Genomic DNA, 16318 nt, shown 5'->3' with positions numbered 1-16318 from the left:
CTCAGTGTCGGGGTCTTCTGAGAAGGTCTATGTGGGTCAAGCCTGCACTGGCCTCTGGGTCAGGTACAGGGGGGAGGCTGACGGGCCTTGGAGAACAAAGTCTTTTTGGCTGGATGGAGAGGATCGCGCTGGATGCTGACTGGAAGTCCGTGCATCACTGTCAACAGTTCCCACGTGGGAAAAGATGGGGGGGGGAAGAGAAGCAGAAAGGGCTCAACAAATCCCTCAGATCAAAATGCTTTTTGAAGTAAAAGCTGCTGTAAACTTCTTCAGAAAGTATCCTTTAAATCCACAGCAGGAGCCCAGGGGAGACAACAAAACGCTGATAACGGCCGTCAAACTTGCTCTTGAGGCTTGAAAACAGATGCAGTTATAAATGCGTTGTTTTTTTTTTTTACACAGAGCAGTCCCAGACCCATAGCACTTAGGCTTTGTGGGTCAATAATAAATGTTAAATTGCCTGGAAGCCTTTCCTTTTTATTTTGATGTATTTGTTTCGCAGAGACTGTGGGTCTCTCTTATAAAAATGTCTGAGCTGTGGGGGATTCGGGCTCGGTAAATAAGCGGACTTTTGTAACGCGTGCCTGCTCCTCAAAGATGGCCTGAATGGCACTCGATAAACCGGGAGGGAATCGCAGAAAGCAACCGCAGACGGGAGAGAGATGATCCTTCCACATGTTCTCACAGCTTCCGTTCATCTTCAGATCTGAAATGTATATTCTGTTGTCATAGATACAAGATGAGTGGCAGGTTTCAATGGGGTAGATCTTCAATGGATTTCCTGTAATCATGTCGCCTTCAGGCTTTATTTTACGGTGGCAAAAGAGGCTATAAGCTGCACAATGTTTTCCTCCTGTTGAATTGCTAGTTGTGTCCTTTTCTTGCCTCAGTGCCGACTGCCCCACCCGCTCACACTCTTGGAGCAGAGTGATAGTTTTCCACCTTCCTTTGAAATCCAGCTATGCCAGCGTGACCAGCTTGAGAATTGAGCTGGTCGAGTTGGTCATAAGCTGGTGTACCCGGGTATGAGCTGGTCAACCAGCATGGCCAAGCTGGTCATAATGCTGGTCTAGCTGGGTACGAGCTGTTATGCTGGTAGACTGTCTGAGATGGTAGCTAGTCAACCAGCTGGCAACCATTTCGAAACATAGCTTGAGCTGGTCAAACCATGTCGAGCTGGGAGCTGGTTTGAACTGGTCTACCAGCTACCGGCTGTTTCAAAGCCTAGCGTGAGCTGTTTTTGAAATACTTTGCTGGATGGGAAAGTTAGCAGCAATAGGACGAGATGTCTCTCACTAACAGTAATCGGTCGCCTAATTGAGTAGGTACCGGTAGCTCATGTCACAGTAACCCAGGGGAACCTGAGTTACAGGATGCTGGCCCTCTCCCGGTGGGACGAAACCAGTTTGTGTCGGCCAATTTTTATTTCACTACAGCCCAGGAGAAAACAGGGTTGGAAACATGTTTGTATGCCCACGGGCTCCATCGCAGATGAAATAATCACCATCGTCTCTCAACAGATGGATCTCAGCCACTGAAGCGTGTGTGTTATCATTTCTCCCAGAATGCTTTTGGGCCTTCACCTGGTGCTTGATTAATAAACGGAAAAAAAACAAACAGTCCCTAATTGGATCATTCAGCAGGCCAGATAGCAGCATCTAACCTGTCTGAACTCCCATTCTCTCGAGACAGTACTGCTTCAAAGAGCTGTCGCTAGACTCAGGACTTGTACCAAATGATAATATCATAGCCTGTCTCCGCCCCCACGTTTTAAGTTATAAGTGGGCATGTAAATGAACGGAAAGCAGCCGGCCTTGTGCCCCTGCCTGTTGTAACTGTTTGTGTCGTTCCGCCGTAGCGCTAAGCTAGCCCGCGTTTAGGTGCTAATTGGCAGGGTGTTTAAAAAAACAGTATTGGCTGACTGAATGTTAATTGAACTCCAGGAGACAGCCTGGAGCCCTGGTGGCATTGGTATTCGTTGTGTGTGGGGCTCGTGATCGTTATTTTATCATAGCTGTTGTTTTCCCGCCCCATCCTGCTGTCCAGGCATCAAGGCCCACACAGCATATCAATGGCGGACTTAGTTGGCTCTGTTTTTCATATGAATTGATACATTATGTCTTCCGAACCCTTGTCAGGAGCGACCGGTTGAATTATTCATCGAGGTGTCTCTCGACTGAAACAATGGCGAAACAATGGCGGCTTCTTGGCACCATCGTATCCTGTCAAAATCTCGTGGGGATGTCATCTGCGTCTTTATTTTACTATAAAAATTGCACTGCATGCTCTTTGAAGTATTCAAATCTGTCAATATCTTATATGGAATACAACATTTCAAGCGACTCATATGTAAGGACAGGCCTCTTTTCTGTGCATTGTCTGAGATCCCTTAACTTAGGAATTTGAGATAGCTACTCTATAAAGGAGTCATCGTGTCAGTTTTTGCATTGCAGTGACATTTTCAGCCCGGAGTCTGCGCGGTAAAAATCCCCCAAAACGTAAGTCCGATTATCTCTGCTGACTAAGCGTTATCCCAGGAAAAGCCGCTTAATATTCCGAGACGGGAACCCGAGACGGGGATAAATTATCGACACCTGTGTTCATTTGCTCCGCTGTCCAGCCCCCCTTTGAAGGAGCGTTGGGACAGGCTGTGCCATCCGAGGGTCACAAGGCACATCAGGAGAGAGGGGCACATGTGAATATCTCACCCTGGTCTGTGAAAAGGGGGGGAGGTGTATGGGGGCGGGGGGGGGGGTGTGATTGGCATTCATGGTTGAGCGTATTCCTATTTTCTCCTTGGCTGCTGAGAGCTCAAAGTGTCTGAGAGAGAGAACATTTGCCATATATTAGACCTGACAGATTTATATTCTGTGGCCAGCACACCTGACCTTACTGGAACCCCCCCCCCCCCCCCCCCCCCCCCTTCCCGACTCAAGCCTTCATCCATTCCCATCATGCCTCACTCCCTCCCATTGGCCTGTTCCCATGTCAAGTGCAAGTTCTACTTGGCCTCAACTGAGGGGAGTGTTGCCTTGGCAACAAATACTTCCACTTCTTTGCCGTTTACGACCAAGTCTTTTTGAATTCTCTATTAGGCGCCTCTGCCAGCCGAGTTGGGAAGAATAATCACTGTGTGGTGGTGTGGCACGGCTCCGTGTCGCGCCGTGGTCAGGTTAATGTGCTGAGGCGAAGCACCTTGCTTTCTCCTCCGGGTTTCTTCTCTGCCACAGTTTAAAGGCATCCATTTTATAAAATCTGACTCCTATGGGCCACCGATGTGGGGCTACAAGATTGAATGGTTGTTGTGTTTACCTGACCTGTTACCTTACCTGTTGTTGTGTACCCCCTTCCCTTGTTTTTATTTTTGTTTTCAAAAAGTAAAAGTGGCTGAATTTGCCAGATGCTTGAATTTTGCTCATTTAAAACATTTCATTTTTAAATTTTGTTTCTTGTGTAGGGGGAATCAAATTAATTCCTGGAGATCTTATATGGTAGTAGTGGGGCATGAGAGTGTGTTGTGTTTAATCCTGTATGAAATAAATGTTTTTACATAGAGAGTAGAGCAGACATGCTTGCGGGCATATATACCAATCCATCACTCAGCCCATCGCAGGGGGGATGGTGGGCGAGAGGTGCATTCCGGTCTCCATGCAGACAGGGTTCTAATGTGGGTACAGGCATTACATTCGTATTAAATGTAAAGGCATGATCCACGGGGGTATTTGCAGAACCATGTGGATGTACTGAGATCAAGGAATTCTCTGGATCGATTGCCGGCGTAACTGGATTGCGTGCGCCTGACAGCGGGCGGGAGGTGATTGGAATGCTAATGAGGCGGCAGGTCGTCACACACACTCACGGCCCTCGCGTCTTTCAGTCGCCGTGCGATGTGCCTTCTGCACCTCAAAACGCCGGGGCCATTTCTGTCCCTAACAACCGTAGCAGTGACCGTTTGCTTATACGTTCAGGGCTCGGGTGTGTATTCTGGCGCCGATAGGCACTGCTCTACTTGTTACTTAGGTCCAGAACTTTACAGGGACTTTGCCGAAAAAGAAAAAAGTTTTTCTGGCTGGGTAATATTTATTAACTTCTATTTCTCCACGTGGGTGGACACCAAGTTGGTTTATTCCAAAGTGTCTCCCTCCACTCAAAATTTGACACTACTTGATAAATGTAACATCAAATTGTCTCAATTACCAGAATGATAGTATCTGTAAGCAGTTTATAACACAGTTTGGTGATTTAGCAGATGCTTCTTGTCAAAGTTACAGGGCCCTTGTTTCAAGGTAGAGAAGGTTTTTTTCTTTGACAGGAATTGAGTTAAGATTGATAAATTGAGTTAAATGGAAACATCGAGGTCGTTCCGTCATCAGGCAAGTGAAGCACCGGTAATTTCTATGACCAGTAAAGCACACAATTTAACGCATTTCTCTGTGCATTGGCAGATGCAATTATTAAATAACCGCAAGGCTGCTATTTAAATTTGTTTAATGAAATGCTTAATAAATGGTCAATAGCTTGTACCCTGTTGACATTCCTTCGACACCCCCCATTCCGAATACAGATAGCATCGCTTCTGCGCGCCTCTAACATGCATGTAGAATAGAACAGATTACAATTTACCGGGTGTGTAGGAAGGTTATCTGAGGGAAGACACGCCGGGAAAATCGAACGCGCGCTTGAACGGGACAGGAAATCACGGCGTACCCAACCCTCGTCCTCATTAATTTTATATGCTGCACTGCTGCAAACAGGCACTCTATCAGAATATTTGGCCTGTCTCAGCAATTTCATAAATATGCTTCGCAAACACACACAAACACCGTTGCTGAGAATAGCCTGCGATGAGGCTAGCTTCCTCCGTGGAGCCCGTCTCCTCCCGTGCTAGGCCTCAGATCCGTCAGAGGCGTCGGCAGGAGAGAGGAAGACGGCCGAGTTTGAAGAAACATCCTTTGTCACAAGGCATTAGCCATAAACGGCGTTCTGAAGCGACACGGTTCACTGAAGCTCTCAATCATCCGACACGGACGCCAGGCCTGTTGGCCATTCCCAGACCGGATTTCTCTCCGGATTGCTTCTGCAGTTGGGTTAACAAATTATTGTTATTGTGCTGGATAGAAAAAGAAAGATTTTTGTGTGTGTGTGTGTGTGTGTGTGTGTGTGTGTCTGGAGGAGAATCTGATGGGAATGAGAAAGAATTTTATGTCAATAATAGAAGCAGGAATAATTCAGCGCATGAATGCGGATCTGAAGATTCCTATCCTGGCCTTTCAGACTGGATGGCTCTGAGCCGGCCTTATCGGCTGAGGTGATAAATCCTGACAGATCCCATTCGCTTTGCATTTGCTTTTAAAATGAAAAAGATAATATTTTGGCCATGGCGTGGTAAAAAAAGAGGGGACCGTCGAAAGGCTTCAGCTTTGCCATTAGTATCAATCCCTCATGAATGCCTCGATGAAGACGTGAAGAATAGCGTATGATTAAACGAAGTCGCCGCTATTCATAGCCCGTATTATCTGTGTAATTTACAGCGCAACAAAGTCTCTGATAAGCCCTCCGCGCCTTAAGTGTGACAATGGCTGGTGTTAGCGGTCTTGGCTGGCTCCGTTTCGCTGGGAGGAATTCCTGGATGAACATCGTTTTTGTCACGGTCAAACAATAACCGTCTGTGGGCCGCCACGATGATTGATCAAGCCGGCAGAGGACCCGACAGCCAGACGACGCGTAAGACGGAAAACGCGCGGTGAAAATTCCCATCAGCCCTCTCCCGGGCGGACCGCGGCTTGGCAACATTGCTTTTTAATACCTCTCACCAGAGCGAGGCGTAGGGTGGGGCGACCGCGAACACTGCCGCCCCTGCCGGGCACTCACTTTCACGTTGTCACTTTTGGTAACGGTCGATGTGATTGACCGCGTGGCAATCTCATTATTTGGGGGCAAATAGCATCTGTCTTCTTTACACAGTAATGTTATCTGAAGAGAGAGGTACAGTGCAGAGCCTGGGCAGAGATATAATGGATGTGGGGACAGAATGGACCCCATTACTGCCAGTGTCTTTTAGATGGATTTACCTATCACTTAATGACCTTTTTTTCCTCCCTTTTCTTTTTTTTCTTGCTCTTAAAAACATATTCATCTTTGGTTGGGTAATGGACTATGACAAACTCCGCAGGGCTGTGGGCCCCGCAGACAAAGAAGTGAAATGGAGAAAAGTGGAAAACATTTTTCTTTCTGAGTTCTGTCTCTTACTGGAATTTACAACATGGCGTCCTGTATTCACCTGTTGGGGTGGAGGGACTCTGAGCGTACCTGAAAGCAGCTGTATCCAAAACTCTCAAAACACCATTAGTGTAAAACATGTAGGGCCTGGTTTTCTAAGACCTGTAGCATTTTCAAAACCTTTTAGCAAATGCAAAACTAATGACGCAACCAATCATTGGGTCAAAAAATAAATACTATGTCCAGTCATTTTTGGTTTTGTGTGTCAGTAAATCAAGCTCTTACTACTGTCAGCAGCAATGGTGAATAAATGAAATAATAATATTTGATATGATTTTGTTGTGGGGAAGAAGCTAAACATACTGTAGGGTGCAGTAGGGTGTGTTTTGTCACAAAATAGAGCCAAGAACATACAAGTTAACTACTGAGGCAGGTACGCCCTTTGTGAATTGCGATAGCTTGATTTGAAAAGGCTCCATACACTGCGTATCGTCTGTTGTAGCTCTCCTCATCTCTTCATTCTTATCTTTACTGCTGCAGCAGCTGCATCAGACAGGTTATTATTATGGGTTATAAAGTGACTCAAAAAGAAAAATGGAGGTCCACACTCTCGTAAAAACGGCTTAATCCTAAACGTATCGGCAACACAAAACACGTCCGTCTTTCATTGTCCAAAGTTATCAGGGCAAAGTTAGACATGTCTGTTATTTCAAAGTTATTTCAAAGACAGGCATGACATATTCTCTCTCTTATTGTATCTTTATAATGGTAGGTGTCCTAAAATACCCCCAAAAAATCGAAATGAAGTGTGGCTAATCTACTGTGACATAGTTTTAAGAGGTATTGTGTATGTTTTCTAGAATAAATTATTGAAGGCTGGAATTATATAGTACTTGCAAGGGCTAAAATATATTTATTTTTGCTAGCAGGACAAAAGAAACCAGAGAAGGTAACAAATCGAAATGGGTCCACAGCTCAGAAAGTGCCACAGTGGGATCGAACCCTTGCCAATGCGGGGGAATTGCAAATGGCGGAGAGTCAGCTGCCCCATGGAGTACCCCATGTGTCCCCCCTGGAGCTAAACTGTTTGATTGGAAAATAGAACCAGTAGTTTTTACCTCGGTTTCATTACATTAATGCTCCTCAAGGCCTGAGGGGTTATTGTTTCATCATTCAAATTAATTTACGACTCTGAATATAGATTTCAGAAAACACGTCCAAAAATTTGCATCAGAAAATGCACAATAAAGACAAAAAGCCTGTGAAGTTGCTTTTGGCTGTCAAACTAAGTGTACTTTGAAATTAATACACTTAAATCACTACAACTTTTGTTTTTCAAGTAAATGAGTAATTACATTTTAGTAATGAAATCAGAGTTTTATTATGTATTATTGTATTATCTTGTATTAATTATTATATTATTTATTTCCTTAACTGTAATGATTTCCTTGATCTTTGTAAGTCATAGAAAGATTCTATGTGGTCTAAATAATTTAGATTAATTAAGAACAACGTGCATTGCCTGTGAACCAAATCTGGGCCTTTAGTTTGAATGGTTTCATTCTTATTCATTATTTGCATTTTCAGGGTAATCAATCACAGGTAAAATGCTGACTTTATTGGAAAGCGATAACTGTGTGGGACCCAGGAACCCAAAGGAGAGATAGCATCCCACGATTGAACTTTAATCTGCCGTGAAATTGAGCGGAAGTGCAAAATGAGGCTATTCACAGAGAGTGCAAAGACGCCAGGCATTTCTCCACTGTCAACAGATGGCAGCTGGGATTGAGGCTGAACTGGGCACAGCCATTTCCCCGACACAGACCGGGCTGTCCATGTCCTTGCATTTCAGAATGAGGAGGCACTCTGTATGTGCAACTCATTGGAATGTGTGTGTAATATCTGTTCCTGAGGAGTGTGTGTTTTAAGCCAAACATCCTTATTACTGCCCTAATTGCTGTGAGTGCACCTCCACTGGGTGGTCCAGAGCAGGCGTTATGGTTCGTCCCATCTTCTTCCGTCTTAATGAAACTCTCAATAATTAAGCTGTTAAGCCAAAGCTTTTGTGCTGATTAGCTACAAGGGGGTCAGAGACGGCTAATGAGCCTGGGGGAGCTTTCATTTCAGAATGAGAACTGGAGGGAACGTGGAGAGGAAGGAGGGGAACCGCACTGCGGCCTGCTGCGCTGTGTTAGTGGAGAACCTACTGTGGCCTCCTGCTCTGTGTTAGGGGAGAACCTACTGTGGCCTCCTGCTCTGTGTTATTGTAGAACCTACTGTGGCCTCCTGCTCTGTGTTAGTGGAGAACCTACTGTGGCCTCCTGCTCTGTGTTAGTGGAGAACCTACTGTGGCCTCCTGCTCTGTGTTATTGTAGAACCTACTGTGGCCTCCTGCTCTGTGTTATTGTAGAACCTACTGTGGCCTCCTGCTCTGTGTTATTGTAGAACCTACTGCGGCCTCCTGCTCTGTGTTAGTGGAGAACCTACTGTGGCCTCCTGCTCTGTGTTATTGTAGAACCTACTGTGGCCTACTGCTCTGTGTTATTGTAGAACCTACTGCGGCCTCCTGCTCTGTGTTAGTGGAGAACGTACTGTGGCCTCCTGCTCTGTGTTATTGTAGAACCTACTGTGGCCTCCTGCTCTGTGTTAGTGGAACACCTTAACTCCAGCGCAGCTCAGTGTCACCCTGTTTGCGTGAGAGAGTGAGAGAGACAGAGAACATGAGAGGAGAGAGAGTGGGGGTGGGGGAGGGAGTGAGGGAGAGAAAGAACAGGAGAGAGGGAGAGATTGAGTGGAGAGAGGGAGAGAAAGAACATGAGAGGAGAGAGGGGGGGTGGGGGAGGGAGAGAGGGAGAGAAAGAAGGAGAGCAAGAGGGAGAGAAAGCACGAGAGAGAGAGAGAGGGAGAGAAAGAACATGAGAGGAGAGAGGGGTGTGGGGGAGGGAGAGAGAGATTGAAAGGAGAAAGAGAGGGAGTAAAAGAGAGTGAGTGAGTGAAACAGAGGTAATTGTGTTGTCTGGAAATCGGGCGACCCTCTGTTCAAAGGCTTCTTTTGTTAAAGCTAATCACCCTCCTCTTCTGTGTTGGAGTCAGAGGGAGGAAGATTATTTGTCCACTGAGGCGTGCTTCTTCTCAGATGAACACATTTATGGAGCTTGAAGGGCACTGCATGCCCAGCCAGCACACTGCTCCCTCCACACTCCTCCTACACAGCAGCACATGCACTGAGCTGTAGGGAGGGGCTGCAGAGAGAGAGAGAGGGAGAGGGAGAGTGAGAGAGGGAGAGGGAGGGAGAGAGGGGGAGGGAGAGAGAGGGAGTGATGGGGAGGGAGAGAGGGAGAGGGAGAGGAAGGGAGAAAGAGACAGGGAATGATGGGGAGGGAGAGAGAGAGTGAAAGGGAAAGAGAGAGACAGAGGGAGTGGGTGAGAGGGAGGGGGAGAGAGGGGGAAGGAGAGAGAGCGACAGAGGGAGAGCGACAGAGGGAGAGAGAGATAGGGAGGGGGAGGGAGGGAGAGAGAGGGAGGGGGAGAGAGGGAGAGAGAGGGTCCTTTGGAGGGCCGTACATTTGACTAATGGTGCCTGTAACTGCCACAGACTCGTCTCTCTTTGGTGCTTAAGGTATCTCAAGCTTGGAACAAAGACAAAAATTAAAGGTTTTTGTTTGAATCAAAAGGTTTATTCCCCAAGAGCATACTAAAAAAAAAAAAGGTATAATGAATCCAAGCTCGCTTTAATGGTCAGCATGTTGCTACCTATTGCAGTATACAATGACACGAACTAATGGTCCGAATATTTGATGTAGGCGATTTCTTACAACATTAAATACTGTATGTCTTCGATAACTATACATGTACCTGCGGCAGCAATGTGGACTTTCAGACTTTTCACAGTATTGCTCAACCAAACTACCCTGTATTCTTTACAAATCCAGATGCTGTGATTAAATTTTGACAGTTAATACCATTTTGCCAGCTGTACTATTAAAGGGTAGTGTTAACATCACGTAGGTTTCTGACAAACAGGAATGGTAATGGGTTTCGGGAAATTGTACTTAAGTAGACAGGCTACCTACAGGCTCAGAATGTTTTCCAACCCCAATTGCAATGGAAATCTTACACAATATAACAGTTTCTCATTAAAAATCAAAGGATTCCTAGTTTCTGTATTTAGTATTGCATGTCTGTATTCAGATATGTGATGATGATTAAGAATTTTTGTAGAGACCATACACCGTTGTACCGTGGCTTAGTGCCGAGATAAATAGTTTTCAATCACGGAAACAGGCCAGCAGACTTAATGAGCGTTTAGGCCAGCAGATGTTATATCAGTCAGTATAATTCTGTATGAATCCATAATAATGCTGTGATCACAGCAACAGAACAGCAGCATGTGCCTGTAGATTGAATGACCGATGAAAAATGTAGCATGGAAATGAGCAATATACTGATAATAGAAAATCATGTGTAAACTATATGATAACAAATACAAATGTGATAATTTTCAGGAACCCTTGGCCAGTTTACAAACCCTTCTGCGATTAGTTTCAGACTGTATATATGACACATTCTGCCCCAGAAACATGCGTCTTATGTCTCAAACAGGGGCGCAGGCCTGGAAGCCCAGTACATGTGTCAGCTACCCAAGCTGCCACAAGCTACGCTTCTCACTCTGTATTTAAGGGAGGCTGGTGCACATAACGGGCTGAGATATTATAAGTGTGGCTGATTATGCATTCTGTTGAGTTCACGCAATTAATGAGAGTCGGTTTCTGCCTGAACGTTCCCCGCCTCTACAGAGCAGGAAAGATGAAGGCGCAGGTGTAGGCCTCAGAGATGCACTGAGAGAAAGAAGAAAGAAAGGATCACACAGTACAGCTAAAGCAACCGCGCGCTCATGAAGGCTGCGTGTTTGTCACGGACAATATTTACAAAATGTCCTGCATTGGCCACCCTGCTGGAGACTTGCAGGGCACCAGAAGATACTGCACGTGAGCACCCCCGCATACAGTGAAGGTGGACTATCCAATGCACTAAACTGGAGTTTTAACTGCGCCGTTTAAGATTGCCTAAAAAAATACGGTCCCATTCGCCGATGAGCTGTAGCCTTCGTAAATAAGACGTTCGTTTCAGACTGCGGCCGCACCATCATGCCCTGGTTAGCCCCCATTTTCACGTACATGGAACCGGCCCTATGACACATACAGTGGCTAAATGTACTAACTCCTCTTCTCCTGCAATGTATAAACTACAGTAGGTTTCTCTATTTTTTTCTATTAGCCTGCTAATTGAAAGCCGGTTTTGTACATCTCCGGTGTCTTAACACATGCCATGTCTGTCATTAACACATCTCCGGTCTCTTCACACATGCCAGTCAACGTGACGCTCGTGTGCATGTCTGTCATTAACAACATGCACTGCAGGCAGCTGAAAAAGACACTGATGCGCAATTATATCCTTGTTCATTAAATAATGCAACAATCTGTGGAAAATTATCATTCTTTCTTTATCATTGAACCTGCTTTAGAAAACACAGGTTAATACGGCATTGCTGACCTGTTTCAGAAAATACAAACTAAAACTAAATTGTCATTATTTACTGCAGGTCACTTGCTAGGGAGAGTGGGAAAAACAGATTCACAAAGAATATAGTGCCTGTGAGCCTGTTTAAATGTCTTACCCTTAAACCTTTTTATTTCGACCACAAAATGTTTTCCGGTCCCTGAAATTAGAATGCTTTAAAAAAAGAATCTGGCTTAAATGCGCAATGCAAAATGAATGGTGTGGTTAGGCTGAATACAGGCAAAGCAGGACATTTTGATTCTGCCCCTTGTACATAATACCGCACACTGATCTCATAGGAATGAATTTTCTGCGAATTATTAAAACATTTCTTATAAATTCCATTTACAGTAATGTAAGTACCAAAGTATTGAATGTCAATGAGAAAGAGGGCTTACTCAATTCATCCAGTTAAACCAAGGGCGGTTAAACTTTATTTTAAAGAACGGAAGCATTTATTTGATCCTTTATTTTATTTATTATGCCCGCAATCATAGGAGGAACTCATAACAAGGAAAAGGGTGGAATTATTCCCGGTGGTTTCAGCTTCAGTGAGTTCATTAAGAGCGTGATGAAAATATGCACACACACACAAGACTGGCAAGGACACTCTGTACTGTAAATTCACTTAGCGTAAGCACATAATTGTGCTTTTCAATTATATTAAGTACAGTGAGTTGAGCTGTTTCCTCCTGGGCAGCAACCCTCACCGGGGAGGGTTTCGGGTTTCACAGACACTATTGAACTGTTTGTATCGATGCATTAGGAATGCAATTCAGCTCGGATTCTATGCAGCAGGGGCGATCGATGCCGCAGTTATGCAATAACTGAACATCTTCATTCCGCCTCCCCAGACAAACACCCGAATGGCTTCTGTAGGTAATCTGGGGGGCGACGTTTTAAGGGTCTTTCAGGATTTATACTTTGTCGCACAACCCTTGCGACAAGTGTCAAATAATCTCAGTGTCAGGCACCTGTAGAATTGTGTTATGTTGCGGACGACGTCATACTTTGTAGCGCAATGTTTATTGGACAAGATTGGACAGATAGAACACCGAAAGGCATTGTCATGGACACGTCATGTTTAAAAATAAATGTAAGCCAACTGTCAGAAGCTCGGCTCTCTATCGTTACCATAGAGACAATAGAACCCTCATCACGGTATAAATGCAAAACGTTGTGGGACACTTTCATTTTTCTTGTGCGACACTTGTCACAAGTATAAATCAGGCTTAAGGCCTACATTTAATCAGCATTTGCCCATAACTGTCTTTTATCCCAAATGTACTTCATTTTCCCCCAGTTTGAAATGTCTGGTTGTATTCATCGGCCAGCCTGACGGCTGCAGCCTCTCCCGTATGAGACAGTGAGGAGTATACTATGTGCTGCTTCTGCACACTCTACAGATGGCTAATCAACCCAAGGGGGGTCCCTGCTGCACTATGACCCCTGACCCCTGACTACTCGCCTCCCTCCCTGGACGAAGCTGTAGCCAATTATACCATCCAATAATAAAACTAAATGGATGGGCCCTTCTGTGTAGTGTATAAAGACTGTATAAACACTAGTCCATCCATCCATCCATTATCTGAACCCGCTTATCCTGATCAGGGTCGCAGGGGGGCTGGAGCCTATCCCAGCATACATTGGGCGAAAGGCAGGAATACACCCTGGACAGGTCGCCAGTCTATCGCAGGGCACACACACCATTCACTCACACACTCATACCTACGGGCAATTTAGACTCTCTAATCAGCCTAACGTGATAAACACTAGTAAACACTACTATAATTAGCTACAGCTAATTATATTCTCGCAATACGATTTTTTAAAATTCTTTACATTATTTTGTATATTTCATTATGTTATATCCACCCTCTGGTTTTGTACTGTAGTTATGGTGGTAAATGGTTGGCTTTTATATAGCACCTTTATCCAAAGCGCTGTACAATTGATGCTTCTCATTCACCCATCCATACACACACTCACACACCGACGGCGATTGGCTGCCATGCAAGGCACCGACCAGCTCAGGAGCATTTGGGGGTTAGGTGTCTTGCCCAGGGACACTTTGACACAGCCCGGGCGGGGGATCGAACCGGCAACCCTCCGACTGCCAGACGACTGCTCTTACTGCCTGAGCCATGTCGTACATTTTCTCACCAGCCCAGGATCTGGAGATGAAAAGGAGCTGTGTTGGCTGTATCTCTGCATAATGCATCAGAGTTTAAGCTTGAAGCCAATGTTTTATGATACGGGGTCCCTGTTAAATGAACTTTAAATACATAAAAACAATCAGCTGTCTATCAGCGGTGCTCCCGCTAGCAGGGAGCTGCCTGCAGTCTGGCTGAGTCAGCCGCGACGGTAATGCTTTCTTCCAGAGCAATGGTGATGCAGCTCAGCTGCTGAAATCTCTTACGCAGTCTCCTGAATTTATGATTCAGAGATAAAAAGCACGGAGACCCTTTGAAAAGTCTGGGCTAAAATTGTGTGCACCCAAACCCTCTCTACTGCATACCCAGGCGTAGGCCATTATTTTCTGTGAAATGTTTATTATTTTTGTGGACTGAAATGCAAGATGAAAGCAGTGCAATTTTTGTCTCAATATCGCAGAAACAAAGTGCACTGATGAGGTGACTGTCAACATTCCCTCGCAGTAAATATCCGTACACATTTGGAATAGAAATAATTCTTTGTCATAGTACTTAAAAATCCTTCACGAAATGTATTAAGTGATAACACTGAGGCGAACAGAATTCCTATCTTATGGGAACTCCAGTGATCAACTTGTGGTTCACATAAATAATACATTGATATAATAAAACGATGAATAAACAATGAATAAACTTGTATTTGGTGATCAAATCAAACAGTAACAGTGCTACTGTGTACTGTGTCATGCTGTAGGTGAGGTGCATAATAATATGCACATCAGTGCCAACAGTTCCTGCACCAGGCAGCTGAATGAGAATATATACCAGTTTTCTGACTGTGGTTATAGCAGTAAAACCGCGCAGGCACAAGTTTCTGTTCTATTCTGTGGCATATATACGCCGAGCACTTTATTCGGAACATTTATACTTTATTACACCTACTTATTCATGCAATTATCTAAACAGCCAATTGTGTGGCAGCAGTGCAAGGCATACAGTCATGTAGATACAGGTCAGGAGCTTCAGTTCATATTCACATCGACCATCAGAATGGGGGCAAAATGTGATCTAAGTGACTTTGACTGTGGAATGATTGTTGGTGGCAGACAGGGTGGTTTGAGTATCTCAGAAACTGCTGATCTCCAGGGATTTTCACACTCACTAGTCTCTAGAGTTTGCAAAGAATGGTGCAAAAAACAACAAAAATCCAGTGAGCAGCAGTTCTGCAGACAGAAACGCCTTGTTAAGGAGAGACGTCAGAGAAGAATGGGCAAACTGTTCAAAGCTGACAGGAAGGTGACAGTAGCACAAATAACCACACATTACAACAGTGGTATGCAGAAGAGCATCTCTGAGCACACAACACATCATAACTCTAAGTGGATAGGCTACAGCAGTAGAAGTCTAAAAAATAGGTCTAATAAATACCTAATAAAGTGCTCGGTGAGTGTACACGTACTATGTATGCAGCGCAGCCACTTCCTTTCTGAAGGCTTAAAGAACGTGAACTGTTTTGGGGAGGTATGCCGTATGGTGGCAGAGAGGCCGAGTGTTTTGTTTTCTCGAGAAAGTTTAGTTTAGTGCATGTTCCTTAAGTGCACCTCCAAACTCCTGTCGCACCCCTGTTTGCTTATGTCTTCATATTTGTAGTGAACCCTTGCACAGACTGTACCCCCTCCATGTCCCATGGGCAGGGCGAAACGCCCCTGTCCCTGTCTTGTAAAGTTGCTTTGTTTTGCCTTGTTGTCCTTCCACACACGCACAACACGTACACTGGGTCAGACCTTATTCCTTCGGTAGTTTTAGTTTTAGCAGTCTCCCTGTTTCTGCACGCATTCTGAGGAAGAAGATGGGGGCTTAGCTCTAGTCGACGACGGCTAACTTGAGATACGATTCACATAAACTTTATCGGCATCTGGATATGCCACTTATGGACGTGCAATTTCACGTCGGATTAATTTAATGTTAATTTCCGGATGCGTCTGCTGTTTAGCGTAAGTCTCGTAATGGCTCCCAGCAGAATAGACACACATAAGGGCCCAAGGTTACCCTTTTGCTGAACGCGGTACATGCGCTTCTTCATGCTGACTGCTTGACTGCTTGCTCCTCTTCATTTGCATTCCCACATCCACAGCTTCTGCCCGCCTCCCATTGCACCGCGGCACCGGACGCCATTAACACCACCGCGACGTTTAAGCATTCTGTGCAGTAATCATGATGATGCAAGTGCTCATGATACTCATGTCAGTAGCAAATAACTTGTGCTTAATGATTAGCCACTTTCTTGTCTATAATCTTTTTTATCACTCTTTTTTCTTTTTCTTGGTCTTTTTTCCTTATCTTTTCATTTCATCCTGGTCATGCTCCTCTCATTATTTGACACCCCC

General features: G+C 45.0%; 1 protein-coding gene across 1 annotated transcript in view; it reads left to right on the top strand.

The window, feature by feature from the left end:
• The window catches only part of dcc (DCC netrin 1 receptor), a 263043-nt gene that overhangs the window by 162392 nt on the left and 84333 nt on the right, over window positions 1-16318 (top strand). The gene's annotated exons all lie outside the window — the stretch shown is intronic.

The sequence above is a fragment of the Conger conger genome, chromosome 12, assembly GCF_963514075.1.
Source record: "Conger conger chromosome 12, fConCon1.1, whole genome shotgun sequence".
NCBI classification, from domain to species: domain Eukaryota; kingdom Metazoa; phylum Chordata; class Actinopteri; order Anguilliformes; family Congridae; genus Conger; species Conger conger.
The sequence above is the reverse complement of the archived record's forward strand: the minus strand, read 5'-3'. Positions and strand labels throughout refer to the sequence as shown.